Genomic DNA, 11859 nt, shown 5'->3' on the forward strand with positions numbered 1-11859 from the left:
CTGTTTCATGAGTATAGCAACCTCAGGTTTTTCAGCTTTCACCTCTGTTCTGCTTGGCCTCTGGTTCTGTGACTTGTATATGGAAGAAAAATAATGACAAAAGTTTTTGAATTAAAATAGCCTGTTGAATTGTACTACCTGAAAAAAAATGCATTGTATTAACCGTACTTGAATTTTAATGCATTGTATTTTTATGTTTTTGAATTAAAACAGCCTGTTGAATTGTACTACCTGAAAAAAAATGCATTGTATTAACCGTGCTTGAATTTTAATGCATTGTATTTTTAGGTTTTGCATTTTTAAGGGCTGAAATTCAACATGCGTGTATATTTTCTGTATTAAAAATTCAATAGTCCACATTCACCTTTTAGATTTCACTTTAACACTAGAACTACCAAGGCAGTCATTTTGACCGTTTTAAAGATTTGCAATGTAATAACTTTGTTGAAATAAAACCCATATAACTACAGTTCCATGACTTTTCTTAAATTAATGTAAATTTTATTTTAACATTGTTATTTTATTAAAATTACAAAACACAAACGAGTTCTGAGTATTTCTACCTCTAATGGCCATAGCGGTCAATTTGACCGCACATTTTACAGGCGTTTTATCTCATCAGCGCTTTTTCCAGCCGTTAAAGATGTGCGTAGCTGTTGCCTAGCAACCTTTCTCTGGCAGTTTTGTATGCTTTTGCTAAGCTAAAACTTAGCTTTACCGTCAAAATGGCAACAAGAAAGAAAATGACTGTCACTGAGGTTTTATCCTTGCTTGAGAACATTGATGATGCAGAGTCTGATGGAGGAGCAGAGAGCGATGTCTCTTGGTCTCTTGACAGTTCGGTCAAAATGTTTATTATCTGTCCTAATATAACAGAACTATTTATTCATTCTAGATTTCATTAGAGGCTGCATAAAATTGTTTCCGATTCGTGTGTCAATTATTTCCGATAATGCTAAAGCATTGTAAACTCCAAAAGTCAAAATGTATTGAATAAAGACAGATGTAATCATTTCCAAAATTCACAATATGTTTTTATCTAACGAAATATTCTGCTTTATTTTATATTTGTTGACATTTAGACTTTCAAAAACAACATTTTAACTGCGGTGAAAAACTTTGATCTCCAGCTTGCCGGATGCAAATTGCGGAAAGCAAATTGCGGCATGCACTTTTGTGGGAGGTCTAGTCGCTCTTACACAATAATATCACAAATATATTATATTATGTATGCTTAAATTACCCCACATTTTTCATAAAACATGACCATAGAAGCTTTGAAGTAAATATAACATGACAACTGGTATGAACAGTCAAAATGACCGCTATTGGCAGTTCTAGTAGTTATAGAATTCCGGTAGTGCTAGTGTTAAAATATTCGGTCTGTTTAAAAATACAACGTAAAATATTCAGCAGGCAAGTTTCAGTCCATTTAAATTCGCGTCCAAAAATTCAAGTCCAAAAATTCAGTCGTACAGATTTCAACATTTAACATCCGGGAACTGCAGGAAAAGCAGTAGAGTACCGAGTATAATCTCATCTGCTGTTAATCGATCTGGCCAGCAGGTGGTGCACGTGTTCGCCAAAACTTTGTACATGTAAGATGATTTATCCACTGCAGTGATGAATGTTGGCTTTTATGTTCAGTTTTAGTAGAACAACTGTAATACACTCATACAGAGAGTGTATTGTTTGGTTATGTTATTGACAGGATACTAAACGGTTTTTAAATGCCATATAAATTAAATAGGGCCTTTCTGCCTGCTATTGGCTTCGTTTCTCAAAAGCTAAGTTGATTGTAGATTTTATTGGTGGCAATCTACCATCTTCTTATGCCTACGAGAAACGGACACGTTTTTGTAATTCGTCACCTCAGTTTATAAACCATACTCGGATTATTGAACTGTTCAAGTTACAAATTGTGCACGCGGATTAATAAACCATACGCACAATTAAACAATCAGTGCTCTCAGATTTTCAATCCATATCCACAAATTCATAAACAATAAATAAACAGTGCACACGCTTTCGCAATGGTTTTGCAAACTGAGTCCACTACCGCAGAGGTCCCCAACCACCGGGTCGTGGACAAGTTGCCACCGGTCGCAAGAACATCCTGAAAAAATGTGTATAATAGCTACGTTATAGTTTAATCAGGTGTTTTGTCCTTTACGAGCCGACTTCAAATAACATATCAATCCACTTCTATACAGGGCCGCGCTCTCTCTTTTTCTTTCTCTCTCTCTCTCTCTCTCTCTCTCTCTCTCTCTCTCTCTCTCTCTCTCTCTCTCTACCAGCGCATCGGCGATCACATTGCTGTCATTAGAGTTCAAGCATACAGTACTTCTAAAACACAATCGATCAAAGAATTGCAAAGGTATGACTTTATGAATAAAATTAAGACATTCATTTGATATCGCAAATGAAACTAATTGCAGGCAGGCGCGGAGCTATGGGCCCGCCCAGATTGACAGCTGGCCCGCCCAAGCAGAAATGAAAAAAAATAATACTCGGGACGTCGGGGGTAGCGATTTTGCGAGCCCTGCATAGGTTTGTTTTGTAGAAAGACTTTCTTTAAAGTAAATTTCGTTTTGTATAAATTGTATCTTAATATTAATCAATGTTTAATCAAACAATTGCCTCGATTTAATAAATAAGAAGCAAACCAAGAACGTCTGTGGTGTGGACTATAGTGAACCCACTATATTTCCGCAGCCTATTCTTTCTGCTTTTAATGCATTTCTTAAATGAATGTCTCAATTACACAGTAGGCTTATAGGTTGTTATGATAGGCTATTTGTTGCTAAAAGCAATAGACTATATTGTATAAAGTGTAGCAATAAACATGGCGTGACTTAGTGCTGAGTTAGAGAGCTGGTAGGCTATCAAACAACATCACTGTGATCAGATGTTTCCTTTCTATTTTTTACCCCGCTGTCATATTTGTTGTGTGTTTATGTTATTGAGAGGAAAGCGCGCAGCACATATTTATAACGTATTGTTATTCAAAATACGTTTTCCACTTGCTTGCAAAAAAAGTTCTCAAAGTGATCATGGCTGAAAGCTGCTCGGGAATATTTTTTTCATTAGACCATATAACGCAACATTCAACTTCTTTATAATAGTTTTTAAATAGTTATCAGGCTTACTTATAATTTTACTGTTTTTAACATAACATGCAATAGGTAAAATACACCATATGAAGTTGTATCCATGTCTAACTGTCCCGGGGCTATGGCGAATTCCTGTCGGGCTACAAAGATATCTGCGCCCTGCCCGTCGGAGGAAAAAATATTGTAATGGGTTTGCATTCTCTCAGATTTAGTTAGGTAATTATATTGTATGTAATTCGGTGTCATCTTGTTAGTTATTACTATCCCCACTAACAAGTGAAACTGTCAGGAAATGAAGTGAAAGCATAACTAAACCCATTATTCCTTTCGTGTTCACGTCTGAAATGCGCGCTCCTCGGCTCCGCTCTTTACGAGTACCCGCTTCTTATGGTCATCAAAAAGTATATTAAATGTTTATTTATTTGTCATTTCGTTTAACCTCAGAGTCAAACATTATTCTAGCAATTCCCTTTTTCTTTCTTTATTTAGTAAGTTAACTTAAATATGTGAGAACGAAAATATATTTTTAGTGATTTGTATGAAGAGAATATGATGTTAGAAGCTTTATTTTATAACACAAAATAGTGACTGCACACTCACTTGCAAAAATTATTTATTATAACCAGCGTATCGGCAAATAGCCTTCGTCAAGGTATGTGTTCGCTCAGAGTGAAGCTTCATTTTAAGCATTTAGTAGCTTAATTTATTTAAACAGTTTTAATAGGCTATTTTAAAAATTATTAGGTTTTTTGTGTTCATTTATATTTCTTGTCACTGTGTGCAGGTTCTTTTTTGTAGGCTATATGACAGCCCAATAATTTTTTTAACCAAAAAGGCTTAATTAATGTCATGTTGCATTACAATTTAAAGTATATCAATAATGTCAAAAATGTGACGTGCAGTTCGGGTGTCCTCACCAATACGCTTGTGATTCCTGAAGTTTTGACGAATTTTATAGACTTGTTATAGTTTCTTATTCAAAAGTGACACCCATAGATTCAGGTCCACCCGGACTTAATCCATGCCCACCCATATGTCACGTTCTGCATCCGCCACTGAAAGGGTGACTTCAGATGATGAAATGTAACCATTGATTTTTTTGGATGCTTTTAGTCACCAACAAAAATTCTCACAGACACAGTTACATTTGTGCTATTGTAGTTTGGACGTGTTTATTATTATTCTGTAATATGGAAAAAATATAAATAATAAAAAAAAATGTAGGGGTTGTCCTCGGTATTTGAAAAATCCTGGCTACGGCCTTATATGACAGCAATGTGATCGCCGATGCGCTGGTAGAGAGAGAGAGAGAGAGAGAGAGAGAGAGAGAGAGAGAGAGAGACAAAGAAAAAGAGTGAGCACGGCCCTGTATAGAAGTGGATTGATATGTTATTTGAAGTCGGCTCGTAAAGGACAAAACACCTGATTAAACTATAACGTAGCTATTATACACATTTTTTCAGGATGTTCTTGCGACCGGTGGCAACTTGTCCACGACCCGGTGGTTGGGGACCTCTGCGGTAGTGGACTCAGTTTGCAAAACCATTGCGAAAGCGTGTGCACTGTTTATTTATTGTTTATGAATTTGTGGATATGGATTGAAAATCTGAGAGCACTGATTGTTTAATTGTGCGTATGGTTTATTAATCCGCGCGCACAATTTGTAACTTGAACATTTCAATAATCCGAGTATGGTTTATAAACTGAGGTGACGAATTACAAAAACGTGTCCGTTTCTCGTAGGCATAAGAAGATGGTAGATTGCCACCAATAAAATCTACAATCAACTTAGCTTTTGAGAAACGAAGCCAATAGCAGGCAGAATTCCCTGCTGAAAAAACCAGCATACCAGCAAGACCAGCATATGTTGTGTTTTGGTGCTGGTTTGCAAGTGAACACCAGCTAAACCAGCATCAAACCAGCATCAGCACCAGCATTAGCACCAGCTAAACCAGCAACAAACCAGCATTAGCACCAGCTAAACCAGCATTAGCACCAGCATCCCATGCTGGTCATACCAGCATATGTTGTGTTTTGGTGCTGGTATGCTGTGACCACCAGCTAAACCACCATAGACCAGCATAATTCCCATGCTGGTCCATGCTGGTTTGATGCTGGTTTTTTCAGCAGGGAAAGGCCCTATTTAATTTATATGGCATTTAAAAACCGTTTAGTATCCTGTCAATAACATAACCAAACAATACACTCTCTGTATGAGTGTATTACAGTTGTTCTACTAAAACTGAACATAAAAGCCAACATTCATCACTGCAGTGGATAAATCATCTTACATGTACAAAGTTTTGGCGAACACGTGAACCACCTGCTGGCCAGATCGATTAACAGCAGATGAGATTATACTCGGTACTCTACTGCTTTTCCTGCAGTTCCCGGATGTTAAATGTTGAAATCTGTACGACTGAATTTTTGGACTTGAATTTTTGGACGCGAATTTAAATGGACTGAAACTTGCCTGCTGAATATTTTACGTTGTATTTTTAAACAGACCGAATATTTTAAAGTGAAATCTAAAAGGTGAATGTGGACTATTGAATTTTTAATACAGAAAATATACACGCATGTTAAATTTCAGCCCTTAAAAATGCAAAACCTAAAAATACAATGCATTAAAATTCAAGCACGGTTAATACAATGCATTTTTTTTCAGGTAGTACAATTCAACAGGCTGTTTTAATTCAAAAACATAAAAATACAATGCATTAAAATTCAAGTACGGTTAATACAATGCATTTTTTTTCAGGTAGTACAATTCAACAGGCTATTTTAATTCAAAAACTTTTGTCATTATTTTTCTTCCATACTTGTATTTAAGTATTCTTGACAGGATTTCATCGTTTTCCTGAGCCTTGCGAATTTGATCCAGCGTGAGGGGTTGGCTGGTCTCACTGTCTGTAACCAGGCTCAAAGCACTGACCTGGATTAACCCAACACCCTGACTAGAGTTCCTTCTCTCTACAGTAATCCCCTCCAGGGATGCCCTGGTTACTTCTTGACTAGTCTCTGCCGTACAGCTGTGCATGTATTCTTCAATATCCAGCGGCATCCGTGACAATCCATCTGCATCGGAGTTGTTCTTGCCGGGGCGGTATCGTATTGTGAAGTTGTAATCAGCCAGCTCGGCTACCCATCTGTGTCCTGTGGCATTGAGTCTGGCAGTGGTTAGGACATATGTCAACGGGTTATTGTCCGTGTACACTATGAACGATGGAGCATGATACAAGTAGTCACGGAACCGTTCACAGATGGCCCAATTCAACGCCAAAAACTCAAGTTTTCCCGAGTGAAGATGGTACCTCTTCTCTGTTGGACTTAGGGTCCGGGAGCCATAAGCTATCACTCTCATTTTCCCTTGCTGTCGTTGATACAACACCGCGCCCAGACCAATTTGGGATGCCTCACAGTGTAAAACAAAAGGCTGGGTGAAGTCTGGATATCCAAGAACAGGGGGCTTTATCAGAGCATCAATTAGCTGATTTAACACCTCCTGGTGAGAGCTGGTCCACTGTACAGGCATGCGTGATGGTAAGTGGCCTTTGTTCTTCTTCATTGTTTTCATTGGCTTCTTCTCAGTTGAGTCTATTGTGTGATTTTCAGGGTTTTGCACAGTGAGTAGGTTGTACAATGGGTATGCCACACGTGAGAAGTTGGGGATGAAGGGTCTGTAATAGGAGAGGAACCCCAGCATTTGACGTACATCACCAATGGTGGTAGGTATCTTCTCTTTTAGGGCCATTACTGGAGCCATCTCTGCAGGATCCATTGTGTAACCGTCTCCAGTCACCAACTTGCCCAGAAATCTCACACTTGACTTAATCAGTTCACATTTCTTAGAGGTCAACTTTACACCATGTTCCTTGTATCGTTGGAGGACAAGACGAAGGTGTTGCAGATGATCCTCAAAGTTGCTACTGTGGACGAGGTTGTCATCCAGGTATGGGAGGCAGATGGTATCTCTTAGGCCAGCCAAACAGTGTTCCATGCTCCTTTGAAACTCGGCAGGTGCCGAACTAAGACCAAAGGGTATGCGTACCCATTCATAGAGTCCCCAGGGTGTGATGAAAGCTGTAAGAGGGCGGCTCTCTTCATCCAGGACACCCTGGTGGTACGCTTTGCCCTGATCTAAGACTGAAAACCACGAGCTTCCACCAAGTGCATCTAACATATCCTGAATCCTCGGTATCGGATGCCGATCGGGAACAGACTTACGGTTAAGCTCTCTGAAGTCAACACAGAGGCGGAGGCTTCCGTCCTTCTTGCGGACACATACTACAGGCGATGAATAAGGGGATCATGAAGGTGTGATCCACCCTTTACTCAACAGGTCTTGCAGGTATTCTTTAACTTCATTGTGAAGAGGCTTTGGGACGGACATATAGGTCTTTTGCACTGGACTTGTATCATGGAGGGTGATGTGCATCTTGAGAGATGGTATATAACCCACATCATAACTGTCATAAGCAAATGCCTCACATTCCTCCCGCAACACTTTCCTTACTGCCTCTTGCTGTCCCTCTGAGAGATGGCAGAGATCCACAGGTGGGTCCCATGAGGTAGGTCTATTTTGCTTGTTGTTTGGCTGTGGTGTGCAACTTGCCATGTTAGATTTGAGCTGTGTACTTTCATTCATTTTAGATGTTGATACCTCTTGTTTAGGCTGAATGGGGGCTGAATACACTGTTTTGACAGGTTCCAGGTGTCCAATTATCTGATGACGGTCTAGGTAGATGGTGTGGCTGGTCGTGTTGGTCACAGATATCGGTATGTATGGCACTCTTCTCTCTGGGATCTTTACCAGTACATCACTGTAGATCAGACCTTCTGGTTGAGGGTTGAGCAGGTCGTGTGAAAAGAACATGTGTTGACCTCTGGCTCGTGAACTCACATGTGCCCTTAGGTAAACAGTGGTGACTTGGCTAGCTGGTATGGAAACTTTCTTTTTGCCAGTGCGGACCACACCAGCCTCTGAACTGGTTTCACCATTTTGCATTAACTTAACTACACAATTAGCAGTTTTTACCGTTATGGCAAAGGCTTTATTCACTTGGTTTGCCAACTGTCTCTTTTCACCTTTGGTTTTTCCTTCATTTCTATTAATTAGGGCTTCAATGACATTGTAGCCAATTATGGGGTCACTGGCAACTGCTGGGTCGCTCGACACAAGTACCGGCACCTGTAGGTCATCCAATGTGATGGGGTCACTACCTAGTCTAAAGCGGACTTCAATCCAACCAATATATGGGATGAGCGTGTCATTCGCAGCATAAACTGTCAGTGTCTCATCCTGCAGCAACTCTGATATTGGCCTGACAACAGTGTGGGGAAGATAGTTCCTTCGCCAGGGGTCATTCACTATGCTGGACTGTGCTCCAGTATCCCACAAGGCTTTGACTGGGTGATCGTCGATAAAACAGTCCATCAAACATCTACTTCCTACAAGGCTTACTGAGGCTGTCGTCGTGAAGGTAGGTAATTGATCACACTTCCAAATGTTGAGGCGTCTGATGCTTTTTCTTTAGTGGTCATTGGTGTTAACAGGGCCGGTGACAGCTGCTCGTTTTGGGACGCTTTGCCTTGGACTACTAGTGGTCCCCCCTCAGTAGTCCCTGCCCGTTTCCCGATGTGATTCTGCATCCACAAGAGAAGTGTCCTTCTTGGCCGCATTTGAAACAGTGTGAACAGTCCTCACCAGTTCCTTCATCCCTGCATTATTTGCAGCCTTTTCCCCTTTGTCTTTGTCCATGAGGCCGTGGACTCGCCTCCATTGCAGCCAGAAACATTTGTTTCATCTCCTTGCGAAGTTCCTCCAAAATCTGCTGTGAATTCATGCTGTCTGGCTTAGTCTCGTTTCCCTTTACTGCTTTGATTCTCGTTGTTGAGTCGGGCTCTTTAGGTTTAGAATGGCTTGAGGTAGGTTTGGATTTACTTTGAGAGTCCAACTGGAGCTCCTGCACCTTGAGAGTTTTACCCGTGGACCTTTTCCGTTTCTCTTGTCTCTCACTTTCAACCTTTGCCGCTTCATCCACCCTCGCAATTAGTTCTTCATCTCGTATGTTCACATTGCTGAGGTAGGGTAAGATTTGGAATTTCACAGAATCACTAAGCAGTCCAGTCTCTATGGAGCGGAGAAACTTGCGCTGGATTACGGCTTTGCTGTATTGCTCATCTGTATCTTCGTCTGCTGTTTTCCATAACAGTTTCTCTCTAAGCTCTATTGCACGGAATACGAAGTTCAGAGCAGTTTCTTTGGGATCTTGGGAGATGTTAAGCAGCTGGTGATAGAGATCTGTGGAGCTATCTACCCTGAAGTGACCTTTAAGGATGGTAAGGAGTGTGCTGAGGGTTAGCCCCCGTTTAATCTCTAACATGTCCCTCAATGGCAGCCCTGGGCTGACAGCTCTGATTACAGCTTCCACCACTTCAGTCTCTGTGTGCCCTTTTTCTAGCCCCATCTCAATCTGACGGACTAAACTGAGGTACGATAATTTATCTCTCTGACCGCTCTCTCCAATTTGTCCACTGATTTTATACTCCCTTCTTAATGTTACTTCTGACAGTGGGTGGGTTGGCACTGATCTGATTTTAGGTGAGGAATCTGCAGCTTCAATAAGAGGGATGTATGGTACAGATTTTTTTTCAGGTCTCCTTGGCTGAATCCGAAATCGCATACTTACTGTGTAGGTACTGAATTTCACTGGGAACCTACTTAACGTGCGCTAATGCAGTATGTACGTTCGTGTTAAGTATGGACTGCATTCACCATGTTGACGTTATCATGTGACATATGACGTAGCAGACTTGTTCGAGTTCATGCGGAACCACAAGAACCGACAGGAGATTGACATCACAATACCGCGAGAGCAACTCGAAATCAGACTTCTCCGTATGATTTCTGGAACCGCTCTCACGGTACTTTGATGTCATCCAGCTGTTGGTTCTTACAGCGGTGCATAAACTCGAACAAACCTAATAACAGACATGAAAACGTATGCGTGTGTATGAGAGACAGGTGCACTAACACCTGATTGCATCAGTAACTTGATCTGTAACAGTCAGATATATGTGACCAGTCACGGAAAGTAGGGACACAAGTCGGATCTGGGCATTTTGAGTTATTCACAGGTTCTGAAAGTGCAGTTTCTAAGCTTTTCAACGATGTGTAACACATGGAAATCTGATAAGATTTGGAGAAGTTGTGGCCATTTGAATATAGGAACTCAGAAATACTCAAACCGAGGAAATCGAGACGAAAGGGACTCTTCTTTTCAGCTGGGGGAGACAATAGGGCTCATTTACATCTCATTTAGCTAAGCCATACCCCCTGTAAAACCCTTTTTGAGATGTTCTAGCATCATATGTAGTATTTTATGACCAAATGACAACCCGCAAAAATAAACATGACTCTTTTTACCTTTGTGGGGATCACAAGTCGAATCCAGTCTGTTTCAGATTATCCAATGACCATATTTGTCCACAAATGCGTATAATCCGTGAAATATAGATTGTTTACATCAGATTTCGCATGAATGTCTGGTAATACAATATAATATATAATCTGAAGACTATTTAAATCGTAACATGTAAGGGTATATGAGCTTACACTCCGTTAAACACATGAACCCGCCTTCAAAGTTTGTATTTAAAATAGGGAAGTAGTATAATAGATCATCCAAACAGCGCCGTCGAAAACGTGACATCCTTTAGAGATGTTACCAATGGCTCGCTCGTTCGTCCATCAGCCAATGACTTCATGGAAAATATTAATAGACAAAACATGTAGCCAATTATATGAAGAATACAACGATATCTGTGTAACTTCTGTGTTTCTGGACTCATGCTGCGCTGCAAGAACTGACATAGAGATGACGTCAAAGTACCGCGAGAGCGAGTCGAAATTAAACTACTGCGTAAGATTTCTTGAAGAGCTCTCGTGGTACTTTGACGTCATCCCAACTGACTGTTATTTGTTCCGCCCCAGCTTCTTGTATTTTTCTTTTGTTTTGTGCGCCCGAGCTTTACAGTCTGGGGAGACGCACGCTATAAGTAAAAAAAAAAAAAAAACTTAGCAAACATGTCTGAGGAACAGGGCACTACAGTCACGTGACTTCACGCTCGAGCCGGAAGAGAAGACAATGCTGAAAAAAGTCGTAATTCTGCTATCTTTGGACCAAACTGTATTTTCGATGCATCAACACAATCTTACTGACCCACTGATGTCACATGGACTACTTTGATGATGTTTTATTACCTTTCTGGACATGGAAACCATACATAGATTTTCAATGAAGGGGATAGAAAGCTCTCGGACTAAATCTAACGATAAAACATCTTAAACTGTGTTCCGAAGATGAACGGAGGTCTTCTGAGTTTAGAACGACATAAGGGTGAGTCATTAATTACATTATTTTCATTTTTGGGCGAACTATCCTTATTTAGTAGTCACGCTGTTCCCTTTGGGGGCGGAGGCGAAAACAAAAGCTTATACAGTATGTAAATACACACAGACAATGACGCCCCCCGCTGCACGCTAGAATCTCCGGAAAAACAAGCCTATTTTAACCGCAAAATGTACGCTTTTAAATATACAAAAACTGCTATCTCAAACATGGAGAGGCTTCTTCGTGATTTTAACTAACAGATTCTGCAATAAAACGAAAATCACAAATTTTGAAAAAAAAAACTTTGTTTCTCATTTTCTCGAAACTTGTGCTGCCGACTTGTGCCCCTG

Source organism: Paramisgurnus dabryanus, chromosome 7 (genome assembly GCF_030506205.2).
Source record: "Paramisgurnus dabryanus chromosome 7, PD_genome_1.1, whole genome shotgun sequence".
Taxonomy (NCBI): Eukaryota; Metazoa; Chordata; class Actinopteri; order Cypriniformes; family Cobitidae; genus Paramisgurnus; species Paramisgurnus dabryanus.